The sequence below is a fragment of the Alosa alosa genome, chromosome 1, assembly GCF_017589495.1.
Source record: "Alosa alosa isolate M-15738 ecotype Scorff River chromosome 1, AALO_Geno_1.1, whole genome shotgun sequence".
Classification (NCBI taxonomy): domain Eukaryota; kingdom Metazoa; phylum Chordata; class Actinopteri; order Clupeiformes; family Clupeidae; genus Alosa; species Alosa alosa.
The window spans coordinates 49,690,475-49,705,492 of record NC_063189.1 but is presented as its reverse complement, the minus strand read 5'-3'; the positions used below and the strand labels follow the sequence as shown (position 1 = coordinate 49,705,492).

The 15,018-nt window shown below is 40.4% G+C and overlaps 1 protein-coding gene across 1 annotated transcript in view; it reads right to left on the bottom strand.

Moving 5' to 3' along the window:
* LOC125303200 (protein FAM110B-like) overlaps positions 1 to 11,328 on the bottom strand; it is a 45,331-nt gene extending 34,003 nt beyond the window's left edge. Inside the window, 1 exon segment of the mRNA XM_048256797.1 lies at positions 11,116 to 11,328. The gene's annotated coding sequence lies outside the window, so the exon portion shown is untranslated.
* Between the last annotated feature and the right edge of the window lie 3,690 nt (positions 11,329 to 15,018).

Sequence of the window (15,018 nt, the reverse complement as noted above, 5' to 3'; positions counted from 1 at the left end):
TTTTAATTTATGTCACGTACATTTTAATCACGCTTTGATTTGCAACATTTCGTTGTGAATTTTTAGAAGAAAAACCTGAAATTTAACAAGTTATTTTGTCAAGGTGGAGAATGCTCCTAAGTGTAACCAGATATTTTAGCTTAATTCTGATATTTCTTGTAAGAACTCACTCAAAAATTCTTGAGGTTCTTGCAGATACCATTTCCTTTGTGTGCTATTGATGTTTTAATGATTTTTCAATTATAAAGTCTTTTTTGTGACATTATTTAATGTCACACCAAATGACATGGTGTCACGCCATTTGATGAACTGCACCACTCCACCATGTGTCAGAGCAAAACAGGGTTTTTAATGACAATAAAATCATTAACAATGAATTTTGAAGTCACTGTATGAATGGTGTATGCGTGTAACAGCAAAATAGATGAAAGTTTAGTATTTATTTTTAAACTTACATGGCATGGTAACATAAAAAAAAAAAAGTATGAGAAATATGAATTGTACAGATACATTTTTTTCCCAATTATCACAGATTTAACAAAAACATATAATATCTAAATTTAAAACATGTTTTTACAAGAACTTTTATGTAAAATGCAATTTGAACTTTTATGTGAAAATTGTCACATATGATGCAGCCACACTATATGACATTTTGACAGTTAAGTGACAGTTAAATACAGCTAACTATTATTTAGCATGCAACTGACCACATGGCAGCAGTGCTTTTAAGAATTCATGAAGAATATTTGTGGAAAATAGCTACTTTTAGGCAAATGATGTCACACCATAAGACACTAAAATTTGGCCAATGATTGATGATGTCCAATTCAAAGCTTTTTTATATAAAAATCTAAAAAAAAGCAGAACTCACCTCTTGACCATGCCAATTACTCCTGACATTCTATTGTTACTTCCTGATTAAGCAGGGTCCTCTTCACAATTTTAATGTCCAAATGAATGCCCAGTCAAAATATACAATATAGTGTCACGCCATATGACAACCATTTTATGGACAAAATATATTTGATTATAACTTAGTTGGACAGCATGCATAAACATCAAAACTTTCTGTGGTTGTAAAAAAACATCCAATTATTTTATATGCATGGTAAAACTTTAAAAGTAATTATACTTTTATGGATATACACTCTTTTTAGGAAGTTCGCACACATGGTGGACAGTCACACCATATGACATTTTTTATGTTTGGATGATTATTTTAAGTCAAAAGTGAAATACAAATCCAATAAATTTAATATGACAGAACTTGAACCTACCAGACCTACAACATTTCCATATCAATTCTTAACAATTGCCATTTTTTATAAGTGTGTGACACATGGACAGTCTGAATTCTGCTATTTGTCATCTACCCTAATACGATAGCATATCGGCCCTAAAAATCTGCAAAATGGTATTTCCTAAAAATCGGTATCGGCATCGGCTTTAGAAAAACCCAAATCGGTCGGTCTCTATTATAAACTTTTATTTTACTGCTTGGTTGAATTTCCCATTGTCCTACGTAATAGATACCTACAGGGTTTAAACCGCTCCTCCGCTTCGCGTCGGGGCCGTTTTACAATCTCGACCGTGCATTAACTTCTGTGAACAGACCACCGTGTCGTCCATTATCCCTTACATAATGGTGTTCCCTTCATCATAATCAGTATGACATAATGTAATTTGGCATTTTTGCCATCCAGCATGGTGCCGTCACGTGTCTGCAAAGGGTGAATATCTCGAATATTCACGTGCGTTGAGTTTGTTGACTGGTGTGTGACAAAGAAAAACTAGTCTGAAAACAACTAGTTTACAAGTTTGCAACACATAATTGACCTGACTTGCAAATACGTATAGCGACCATAGAAATCAAAAGGGCAACTTAAGAACAAAGCTAAATCCACTGCGGGCAAATCCCTCCAACCAAGACAATGACAAAATCAGTAGATGCAAGACGTGAGTTTGTGGAAGATTGTTGAAATCTGACATACTACTGTGTCAGTTTTTTTAAACATTGCAAGCAGTTTCATTCCCAGACACGAATGTCAGCATCCTCAAGCAAACGCGCAGACCCACCATTCAAAAAGGTTCTCCAACTTAACAGTAACAAAACAGAGCTACTGCTCATTGGCACTCCATCCTCACTATCAAAATCCAACATTTCATCAGGGGAGGATGTCATACCAGTACTTGAATTTCCCCTAGGGATCAATAAAGTATCTATCTATCTATCTATCTAAACAGGTAAAGAGCCTTGGAGTTATTCTGGACAGTACCCTTTGATTTTCCATCCACATCAATAATGTCTGCCGGACGGCTTATTACCTCAGAAACATCTCCAGACTGCGTCCCTCACTTACACATCACTCCACCGATGTTCTTGTCAACGCCCTGGTGACTTCACGGATCAACTAAGCTTACTGCAAGGCAATCCTGCAAGGAATCCCCAATAAACTACTCCACCGGCTCCAACTTCTCACCCATACCAAGTCCATCGACCATGTCACACCCCTGCTGATTCAACTGTACTGGCTCCCCATATCACAACAAATCAACTTCAAAGTCCTGTTCATGACATTCAAAGCCCTGCACAACCTCACCCCCTATATCACAGAACTACTACAGACCTAGGCTAATTGGCAAACTTCCACGGATGTAGCATCCACAAACTCAGGGCATTTTACCAGGGCCCCCAAAATGTCCTAAACTACACAAGTCACTGAAGAGTTGTGACAACAAACGGGCATAAACAAATTGCCACAATTCATCACATTAATCAAGTTTTAGCAAACCACAAACAAACGTAGCACCCTGCCACAGGTACAGTGGACAGTGCTTCGACTTGGCCAGCTTCCCTCGCGGTCCGCGCGCGGGATCACGTGGCATCACTCGACTTTAATTTGTATTTTTCCAGTGACGCTGCAACGACGCTGCAACAACCGGCAGAGGTCTCAAGTGAGCAGGGTGTCTCGTAAAAAGAAATGGAGCTGGAAAACCCTACACAGACTTCACTACAGACTTTAGCAGACTGGTTTAGAAATAATTTAATAGCCAGAAATATGCCTGCCCTGCCCTAATAAAGAAATATTTGGTTAACGGCGAGTGAATCCCGTTTGCAGCCGTAGAAGAAACGCAGGACAAATTAAACATTCTGGTTTTCTCCGAGTGCAACGATGATAGACAGACATCATTTTGACAAAATATAGAGCATTAACCGTTGCTCAGCCAAATGGCTTCCTGTTACGTCCTGTTATCACGGAGTTACATGCGATAAACTATTTTTGATGGTTACAAGTTTACTTCATTAGCGTTTATTTCTTTGATTATTAAAGAGTGTTTTTCATTGAAAGGCTTGACTTCGTGCTTATTCAGAAAAGCATTTAGTGCTCTCCCCAATCCCAGACGTTCACATTGCATGTTTGTTTGTAATGGATGCAACCGCGAGATACGCTTGTCATAGGCACCGATACCGTGGGTGCTCCGTCTCTCGGGCACCCACTGAAAACATCGAGCACCCACGTGTGCCAGCTTACAGTCCCGGCTAAATTTACATTAATTTAAAATCAAACATCGCAGTTTATCTCATAATGTGATTGGATATGTTGCTGTCAATTCCCTACTTCATATACTAACCACCAATGAGAGCGTCTCTCGTATGAAAATTCCTGACACTTCCCACCTGAAGAATTAACGCAAGGCTTTGTCAGGTCTTCAGCCCCGAATGTTTAAAATGTATATAGCCCTGAATATCATTTTAAAAGTAGTCTGACAAAGCTTATTGTTTTGTGACACACTGGTACCTCATATACCTAGGTGGTCGCAACTCACAAAAGTAAAGCAGATAGAAAGAACTCACGCAAATCTAGCCTACAACACGCAGACAGCTTTATGCGCAGGGGAGAGCGCCACAAGATTGTGCTTTTTTATGATTGTTGCCTTCTGATGGTATCTTGCTAATTCACTGAACTGCATTAGGTGACACAAATGGTATTGCCTTTATCTTATAACTCCTTGTCTGAGCGACTACCAGGCCTATGGTTTTTAAAAGTCAGATGTTCCCTGACAAAGACATTCGAAAATTAAGAATGTTTATTGACTGGAAAAATACACTAATGTTTGCAAACTCCCTTCATTCAACCCTTGAAGACATTGCGGTCTGGTGCGCTATGTAGATCGTTTCTCATACCATTTAATTTCTCAGAATTTGGTCTACTAGGCCTACAATAACGTCATCACCAAATACATCTTTTATTTTTAGTTGATCAACCACAAAGAGTAGCATAGGCCTACTGTGCACAGTGCACTGACGACGTAGATGAGAGGCAAGCCCTTGTTTCAGATAGCCTGGACAACATGTTACCTGGGTGTTGCCTACGTTATTAATTAATGGTAGCCTACAATAGTTAATTGATTCGCGTAACATATTAGTTGGCTCAAAGAGTAGGGAATCAGAATGAAGAGAGTCACGCCGCGTGTGTTGCTTTTTTGGGGATCGAATCCAGTTTAATGCTAGTTTTCAAAACATATATTTTTACAGGTCTTTTGTCCGAAAGTGGCTGTAATGTAGCCGAAAGCCATGGCGATGAAAAGCGACTTCAAACCGCCTAAAACAACTTGTTTGTGAATGTCTGACAACTGCTGCAGCGCATGCACGCGCAAGGAAACCAGTAGGTGGAGAAACCAGAAGGCATACAACACCGGAACAATTTTAAGGCTATTTCGCATAGGCTACACAATGGTGCTATTTCACACGCATTATAGCGACCCCCACTCACCAGGGTTAGGTGGAAGGTGTTAATAGACTATTGGCGTAGCCTACAGTGGACTAGGGCTGTCAAAATTCCTCAAAAATGACGTTTGAATATCCCCTCTAAAATAAAAACATGTATTTGAATATATTGGAATATCTAGGCTATAAAATTTGCGCATTACGTCAGTGACGCGCATCGTGTCATCTGTTTTTAACTTTTTGTATCTCAAGCAGCTTTCAGCCATAAGGCATTCCTAATTCACCCGACACTGATATTCAAAATGTTGAAACTATTTCGGCATAGCCTATAAGCAGTTTAATTAAATGTAGGCCTAATGTTAGTTGTAAATAAACAGGCTACTTGGTGAGGCTTGGCCTCACAGATGCGCTCGTGCCTTAAATGGCAATACAAATCTTCACAATAGGCCTATTAACTGACCGCCCGATTCCGCGGCTGGCTGGGGGCATCAGACATTTGTTCCCAAGGGTCTATGAATTGTTAATCCGGCCCTGCCCCCAACGAACACAACTTTCCACCTTTGAGACAGCTGAAAAGAAGTCTAGAGGACTCCTAACTCACTAAGACCTACTTACTGTAGGCTGCGCAATCCACAGGCCTTTTTTTGGGCAAGTGCGTAATTCTGCGGCATAAAGCAGATGTATTTGTTTATTGTACAGAAAAATAAAAATAACCTGTCAAGCAGTCAATTGACTACATTGCAGTCAATAAGTAGGGCAAAATTACGAAACCAAAACGTGGGTCATAGTTGTCTAAGCCTCTGCTGTGAGGCCAAACCCATGAACAAAGACGCATTGATATAATGCAATAGTTTTTTTTTGCCGAAACAAGCTCCCAGCCGAACGAGGTAACTGGCATGTGATCTCCCCACGGGCCAATGGATGTACAAGTTTTCTCCTGTGCCTACGATATTTAAATCCAGTGTTTTGTCAAGTTGCAAAATGCTATTAGTTTTAACGAATTTTTATGATAGTATGAAGTACTTTTTGTATAGGGTACTAGCCTATCTTAATTGCTTTATACTCAATACTTGACCAATGGCTATTGCATCTGTCTATTGAAAGTGAGAATGTGGCATGTGATCTACTGTGTAGGCTTCATAAAATAAAATAAACAGATTGCTAATGGCCTACAAGCTGATCTGGGGTGCATTTCCCGTACAACAGGATGCATCGTTCAACTAACCAACATGTAAGTTACGACTGTTTCCCAAAACTGTCGTACATAGTACAGTAAGTTTGAACCATGATAGTTACTAAACTTCAGTAGTCTGGACTAAGGTGGTTAATGACGTTTAGTAGCACGTGAACGGGCACCTGCACATATTTCTCTGGCGCATTGCGTTAAGGCCGGCAGATGACAGCCGCCGTTGCACAGTAGTTACCAGTCCCCTGTCCAAGAGTTCGAATCTGGGTTAAGATTTTGACAACAATATTGACATTGTTGTTTACCTAAGTTTATCTTTTGTGCAGATCATATTATCAAAATCAGAATCAGCCTTCTTGGCTTGGTTTGCGTAAACTAACAAGGACCCCCCCCCCCCTCCATGAAAACCAAAGGCTACATATTCTCAGCTGACTCGTCGCTGAAAGTGCGCACCACCTTATTATTATCTGCAGGTGTGTGACTTTTACTTACGTGCACATGGCAGCAAATTGACTTTTAATTTATGTATGTTATGCCTTGGGCATTTTAAAATATGGATGTATGGTGGTTAGAAGTGTAAATATCAATTAGAAACCTAAATATATTTATATTAATTTGCAAACAAATAACTGGCGTCAGTGACGTCTTTGACATGAAGATCCCTGGAACTATGCTTCTACTAGCATTCTATCACAGATAGAGAGGTGTAGTTGTAACTACACAACTTTACGATAGTGGTTGCGAACGTTCGTTGCTACTATGGTTTTGGGAAACACTAACGTAGTGTAACGATGCATTGGACTATGTAAGTTCCAAATATGAATGTAATTCTGCACCATAAAGCAGATGTATTTGTTTATTGTACAGAAACATAAAAATGACATGTCAAGCAGTCAATTGACTACATTGCAGTCAAGAAGTAGGGCAAATTAATTTACGAAACCAAAACGTGGGTCATAGTTGTTTAAGCCTCTATAGCGTAGCCTGTTAAAAATGTTGCAGAAGCCTACCCAAGGCTACAGATTCTGAACAGTTATTTCTCTACTGGCTCAATTATCACACCACTGTTTTGATTTGCGTAGTTGCATTAACCCAACACTGACAATAATGTAGACAGCAAATTTCGATTTCCGTTACCACCGTGTAGTCAAGCCTTAAGCCATACCCAAGCAGCCTAAATCAAGGTAAATCAAGCTTTTTCAGAAGGGGCGGCAGGCAGAGCGATGTACAGTGGCAGAGCGACGCACAGTGGCTGAAAGTGGTACTAAAGCTTCACGCCTCTTCACGCCTCGTAATGCGCGACTGAAGTGGCCATTTGAAAGCGATGCCCACTGTATGCCACTCCAAATAGGCAAACACACCTAAGACAGCACCAAAACAGCCAAAACGGTTGCAGATTGATGACCCCCAAAATGCTGTATCAAAGCTGCAAAGCAGCACAAGACAAGCCGACTTCAAAAAAGTGGTTTACCAAATCTAACGCTAACATTAGTAACATGGCAATTTCATTCATTTCAAAACCAAGCATCTCACACACAAAGCCCATTTCGGACGAGTCCTCAATTGTTACGAGGCGGTCCTGGTCCACACTCTTCTTTGTCCAGGGTATATTAAATTAATCTAAAAGCCTCCCGCAACGCAACATAAACAGAAAACAAACACAGAAAGACCTAACAGCTACCCTACACGCTAGCCCTACGCGTGGTGCACAGACTTGGAAGTAGGTCTTAACCGTGTGTGAATGTGATGTTTGTCAGCATGGCAGGAGAATCAGAGAGCGGTCACATACCTGTGGCATCCTCGCGCTCCCTGCCCAGTACTGCGATAGCTCTACGGCCAGTTCAAGCGTTGGTTCTTGTAAGGTTCAGCTTTATTTTACTCTGTGGTGGTTATTCCAAAATAGAGGCCTAATCCATAAAGGTTTGCCCAAATACCAGTATTCCCATGCATCAAAGGTGGCTAGAAACGAGAGGGCATAAGGCCCTGCTCCCACAACAGGCCCAAAACCAATTGGCTGTCTCTTAAAGACAGGTGGGCCTTTACCCAATTAGCCACAGGTAGTGACATCACTGAAGCCCCGCCTGTAAGTCAGTGCCATCCCTACCATGTGACCTAACCTATCCTAACAGTGTGTTGTGTGTGTGTGTATGCGTGCGTGCATGGGTGTGTGTGATTGTCTGCGTATGTGTGTGTGTGTACACATCCTAACAGTGTTGTGTGTGTGCGCGTTTATGTGCGCACATGCGTGTGTGTTTGTGTGTGTGCACGTGCGAGCATGTGTGTGTGAGTGTCTGCGTGTGTGTAGCTGATATGGTCCCCCCGTGAACGGAATTCCGCGAAACTTGTCATCCATTCAGAAGGTGTGAGGAGAGGAAAAACTGGGGGCGATCATAGTCTACTGGTTGGACTGTTGAGTTTCCCGCATGTGTAAGTTTCAAGGTAATACTTTTTCTCCTTGGGACAGGCCCTTTTGAGTCTTGGAAAACATTGGTATTGAGATGATCAGTCAACTTGAATGCAGTAACTTGAATGCAGTTTTAAACAAACAGTGCAACACGCTAACCGGATTTAATAGTAATAGTCGCCTAGAAGGGGTGCATCACGATTCTGCCTTCTCACACCGCGACACAGGTTCGTGGATATGATTGTTGCGATTTCGGTTTTGATACGCATCATTACAGCTCTAAGGGACATACATTGTTTGATCATCTTAGATTTCATTTTTGTACAATAACCTTTTACAACATCCCATGCATGATTTCTGAAAAAATTGGGGTTTTGCTCCCTGGGTAATAAGTGCACACAGATAATGGCACACAGTGCACTAAATACCCAGATGATGTACTGAAAAAAGTTGAATGTGAGACACTGGACACTTCCCACCCCTGCCATTGGCTCCATAACAGAAGGGGAGGGATCGAAAAGCAACAAAAAAGCACAATGGCTGAATTTGATTCAGTGGCCAACACTACCCTATCAAAATGTCTATTAAAAAGTGAAGGCAATGGAAATGACAATATTCTGTACTGTATTTTAATTAGCATTTCTTACATCCCATGGAAAAGTGACTAGTGTCTTTGCTGTCTTTATCAAGAGCAGTTTGAGGCCTAGCCACATATTGACGAAGGATTGAATTATGAAACGCAGTTAATGACATTTGCAATAGTCACAATAAAATTAGATTCTCAACCAGCTACAGTAGTTAACTCAAACTTGGATTATCCATCTCACAACTTTATGACCCACAACTCAGCTGATGTTATCAGTATGCCCGATCAGGCTAGACAACAAGGCTGTGTGATTGTTAAGCACATGACTTTACAATAGCCAGCAAACGGTGCTTAGGTGTTAGGCTTAACATATGGGACCTACAGGTACAATACATTTCAAGGGCAAAAGCACAGTCCCTTATTTAAAGAACACTTCTCCTGCATGAATGTCTTTCTGCAAATGTTGCCATATTGTACTCCTGCAACCATTTCCAGAGGGTTCAGACTAGCGTTTTTGATTAAATGTGACCCGATCTGACAAAATTAGCCACAAGTCGCATATTTTGAGATATAGGCCGATTACTTAAAAAACCATTTAAAATATTGAATTTACATTTTTGGTGTTATATGAAATAAGAGACATTTCATAGTCAATTAGTTTCATAGTCAAGACAAGAATGTAAAGTTACAAAAAGTTACATTCAAGTGGGCAAATCCTACCTGTGCCTGTCTGTAACCTGTAACTTCACACATGATTTTCTCAGTTTTTCAATTGGGAAAAGTTGGTGGGTTGCCATAATTCAAAAGCTGTATCTTGACAACGATTTGTGATATGACTTTGACCAGGATATTGTTTTAAAGCTTACTGCGTCCTCTGCCCATTGATACTAAAATCTCAATTTTGTCCTTTTTGGTCACTGTGACTCATTTTGCCAGATCTGGTCACAAATCATTAAGTCCTCCTAAGAAAATGCCTTTATTTCAAATCCAACTGCAATTTTACACATTGCACATGTGCCCAGGAGTATGCAGCCAACTTAAGTTAACTAAAGTTTAAGTATGGATTATAGCTGTTATTGTGCAGATGTGGCAGTTAATTGTGAATACCAATTTAAATGTCCACTTTATGCTAAAAACATGTTTTCACGTCTAATATACTGTAAGGTGGCTCAGACATGTCAAAGGAATAGATCTATGCCAGCTAGATACAAAAATGAGGCTGTCTCTCGATGCAATACAACCAATGACTATCTTAGATGAGAAGAAACCATATTACTAGACATATCAAGTATGTCTAGGACCCCTTGTCCTTATCCAGCACGATAGACAACTAGGCCCTGTTGGCCAGCAAGCTCTCTCGATTGAACGCCACGGTTGTTTAAACTTTAACATTAGCCAACATAGGCTATTTTTGTTGTATTCAACAATCATAAATGTTGACGCAAGCAACAGTGTGATGAACGGGACGTTAGCTTTCATGTATCCTTAACCATGACATGCATAACAACGAAGGGTAATGAGTCGACTTGGCACTGCCCTCGAAACTAGATGACGATGTTTAGGCATCACCGTTAACTGCTCAGGTGATGGAGCTGACAGGGATACGTGGGGCTACTCACATTAACGTTTGGCCACTTTAACATTGCTTACAGAGCTTCAGATTTAGCTTTCCCCCCAGTGTTCGCCATGATATCCGAGTTTATGTTAACGTTACCGTTAGTCGTAGCAGTCAGTAAGCAAACATTGCGGCTAGCTATTGTTAGCTGTCGTTGTTGTTGGTTGACAACTAACGTAGCGATAACGTGACGTTCTAGTTAATTTGGTACATCACTCCTTAATAAAATAAAACATGAGAAAATACGCTTTGTTCAAATATGTATAACAGTTTATATCAAGTGTTAATCTAACATGGGAATATACACACCCATCGTAACGCTAAACTTCGATAACGTTAATAAAAGCAAATGTTTCTGATTCACGTTAACGTTACTTGTCTTTAACAAACAAGGAACATCTCCTTTCCAATCCATTAACGTTATGCTTTCTTAACGTTATGCTTCTCATAACGTTAACAGCCTATTCTGCTAATCGGTATGTCTGCAGCTGAACAATAGGGAGAGAAAGAGCTTTACTCAAAGCTTCTTTATCGCACAACACAGTGTGACCATTTTCATAGAATGCATAATTTTCGTGAGTCTACGCCTTACCTGGATAATCAGTGCCCGGGGACAATGGATGTTGCGGTATCTTTCCGTTAGTCGAGAGTTGTCACAGAAATCAAGCTCGTGGAGGACAGCACCAACTAGCTAATTCAATCTGCAGTGCACTTTGGTGCACCTTCACTCCCAAATCGTCTCAAATTCCTTTTCTGATATGGGGTGGGGGAGAGTGGAATAGGTGTGTGTTTCAAACGTTTGAAGCAAGTTGGGCAATATCATTTATGAGCAGCTTCTTTACTGCCGCGGCTGAAAACCTTTCGAATTGCACATATCATAGTTTGAAATAATAAATGGTACATTCCTTCGTTATATAAAACTGTCTTCCCCTGCGAACATTTTATTTCGGTCCATGTTTTAAAGGAGCCGTGTAGGCCTACACTCGATCCCAGCGTTGTGATTTAGTAGATGAGTGGTTCCGTTTGAATTTGTATGGCCTCTTTACTTTGACCCTGAAGAGAACACAATTAAATAATCAAATCCAAACCCGTAGTGTCATGACTCATGTCCTACTGAATTAGCGAAATTTATGAAATTATTTTGCACCGGAGCGAAATGCCAGAATGCCCTTTAGAAACCCCCCTCAGCCTAGCCTACTTAAAAAATAATGCAAAATTATGAAAGGATTGGATTTTGGTTTTGAAGATTAGATGTTGGGTAATCGTAGAACAAATTGTTCAATAGTGCTGTGCAGTGGGCATTTGATGTCAATTCAATATCAATATGACATCAAACATTGACGTTAGAAGTATGCAGATGTGTACAGTATAGCCTACACCAGCATAATAAAGTTTGGGGGTACAGATATGTCCAGTGTTTATATATAAAGAGCAAACCTACAAGTCAGGTGCAATAGTTAGAAGTAATGCAGATCTGTACAATATATGCAGCATAATAAAGTTTGGGGGTACACTTAGATATGTCCAGTGTTTAAAAAAAAAAATATATATATATATATATATATATAAAGAGGACATTTCAAAGTGACCCTACACTTCTGCACAGTAGTATCTGTCTCTGTGATATCATACCTAATCACATCACTGTCTGTAGCAACTCTTGCCTTCTTGCTAACACCACCTTTCTGATGCCTAACTCATCTGACTTGCAGCAGCCTCTGGCTCCAGGCTGGGACTGCTGGATGGCACCTAAACAAGTAAAACAGCAATTGCCATACAATTTGTTATTGTTGATTAAGATAAAAATCCTAGCATTAAACAAATAAGTAGCCTAAGGCAAGTCAATCAGGTGTAGGCCTACAATGATAATTACCTTCTGAAGGCACCCTTGCCATCTTCACCATCTATGTTTATTCTTGATATCAGTTTATTTGTGAGGGCTCTATCAATAAAAGATAGGATTAAACAAAATGATGTATGCAGTACAATACATTGACTTCTTCTGTATGGAAGTGGCACACATTTGGAATATTCCAGAATACACCCAGTGTTCTCAAGGCAGCAGTCCTCACAACACACCACCTGCAAACAGAGGGAACAGAAGGATCAATAAGTTGCAAAACACACAGAACATGAAAAGACCATCACTGAATCACTACTACACTCACATACATCTTAATTAAACACATACCTCAGTGCAAGTCAGGTACATCAAACAAGGGGCAAATAAGGGCTATGAAATGAAGAACATGTAGCCTACCACTACCATTCACAAACTAAAGATCCCTACTTGTCGGCATGATATTTCTGGTAATTGAAATTCTCCAAATGCATCATACTTGCCCACATTCACATCCATTATATGATAGGTCTGTTAATGACCATGGATATAACGTTACTAAACTGCAGTTCCTTAAATCAGGGGGTGAGATAACTTACATATTAGCCTAATGTTACTTAATTAATTTGTTTTAACGTTATCCTCTTTCCAGTAAGAGCAACACTACATGTATATTATGTATCAACACTACATTTATTAAGTTTAAATAATGTTACCTCCCATATGTCCCATGGAAGTTTGCAAGGTTATTAAAGCAACACCAAAGAACTTTTCCTCTGTTGCACGCACGCTATTTGTTTATCCAGCAACGGCTTTGCAAATAACGATGTCCATAGACAAGGTAGAATATGTTGCATGATTTTATGAAAGTATTATGTATTGCGACATCATGCAAGTCAAATGTGTAGTTTCTTATGTCTCATTCCATCGAACTACAAGCCCGCTACCCAATCTGGCAAACTTACATAGTGCGGTTATAGCCGATAGAGGGCCGCGAAGCGAATGCAGAATGGCCGTTCACCCTGTTATGAGTTGATGAACCACGGAAACAATTTTGGAAACATTTTTTTAAGGTACAAAAAATTCTTTGGTGTTGCTTTAATAAACGTTAACAACTTTCATCTGTGACTGTGTCTCAAATCGCGTACTTCTGCACTTACAATACCTAATTTGAGTGCATGAGGGTGTTCACACTGAAAATTCCAACAACACGAAGGGCGCTGCAAGTCCCCGGATGGTGCACTCATAACGGTCAAAAAGCTGAGTGTGGAACGCTGGACACTTTTCGCCCTCAATGGACGCCATCTTGGCCAAATAGCGGAAGGGGAGGGAGCGTTTTCAAACTTGTGGTAATCGCGGTTGAGAAAGCTGAAGCAGCAGCAGTGGAAAACACACTTTACAGAGGGACAGTGGGCATTACTTCAAATTGGCCAGCTTCCCTCGAGGTTCGCACGTGACATCACGCGGGATCACGCGACTTTAATTTGTATTTCTCCAGTGACGCTGCAACAACCCAAACAACCGGCAGATGGCTCTTGTGAGCAGGGTGTCTCGTAAAAAGAAATGAAGTCCGGAAAACCCTACACAGACTTCACTACAGACTTTAGCAGACTGGTTTAGAAATAATATAATAGCCAGAAATATGCCTGCCTTGCCCTAATAAAGAAATATTTGGTTAACTGCGAGTGAATCCCAGTTGCAGCCGTAGAAGAAATGTATATGCCCTGGCTGTCAGTAGACGGAGAAGCGCACAGTCTGACATCCAATGCTGCAGCTCAGCGATTTAAAATGGCTCAAAACCACTTTGTATTAAGTTTTAATGACTCAAAAATGACATTTTTAGAATCAGAGAATGAAGAACACGTCAGGTTCATTAAAAAGTATTTTCAATGTGTCACGAAAGGCTTCAGAGGGTGGGTTACAGTTAGCACGATATACCCAAATTTCAGTAGCCACAGAATGGACTTTGTATATGTTTTAGGAATCATTAGCCTATGCTTTAGGCTACTTCAGGAAATGGCCGCCGTCACCAGTATTGCCACGGCAATATTATTTTTCAAAGTAGGCTAGTATTGCCTAGCTAGTTTTCATACATGAGGTTACACTAATAAACAACGTCACAAACTGCTGCTGTGCAGCGATTATCATTGAAGTGTTTTTCCCCATGCATTTATTCTAGGCTACTGTCAGTGACTGCCGCGAGAGAAGCGGGTTCTGTGTTGCGTTCATTTCAGTGACTGACGCGAGAGAAGCGGGGTCTGTGTTGTGTTGCGTTAATTTATTTTCATTGGGCATGCCCTGCCGTGCCGTCCACATCTCTTCAGCACAGCAGCAGCAATGGCAACTTTTCGTTGAACTTTTAAGTGGTGTAAAGGTCTCATCTCATCGTTTTTTCATTCATTTTGCAGTGGTCTGTAGTATTGATGAATGCCCTGTGAGCCGGTTTTGGTGAAAAAAATGCTGTCCTGCGTCTGTTTCATGCTGTTCTAGTTTGGTGGGGAAGGTGGGCGGGGAGGAATGACTGGATTTCGCCTCTAGTCATGAATATTAATGACATGCTAATGAATTCACCTCTGATTGGCTAACAGTACTGTGACGCTTCCTCCAGTGCATCCTCATCCGATTCTGCCTGTGCTATGCTCCATATTCAACTTT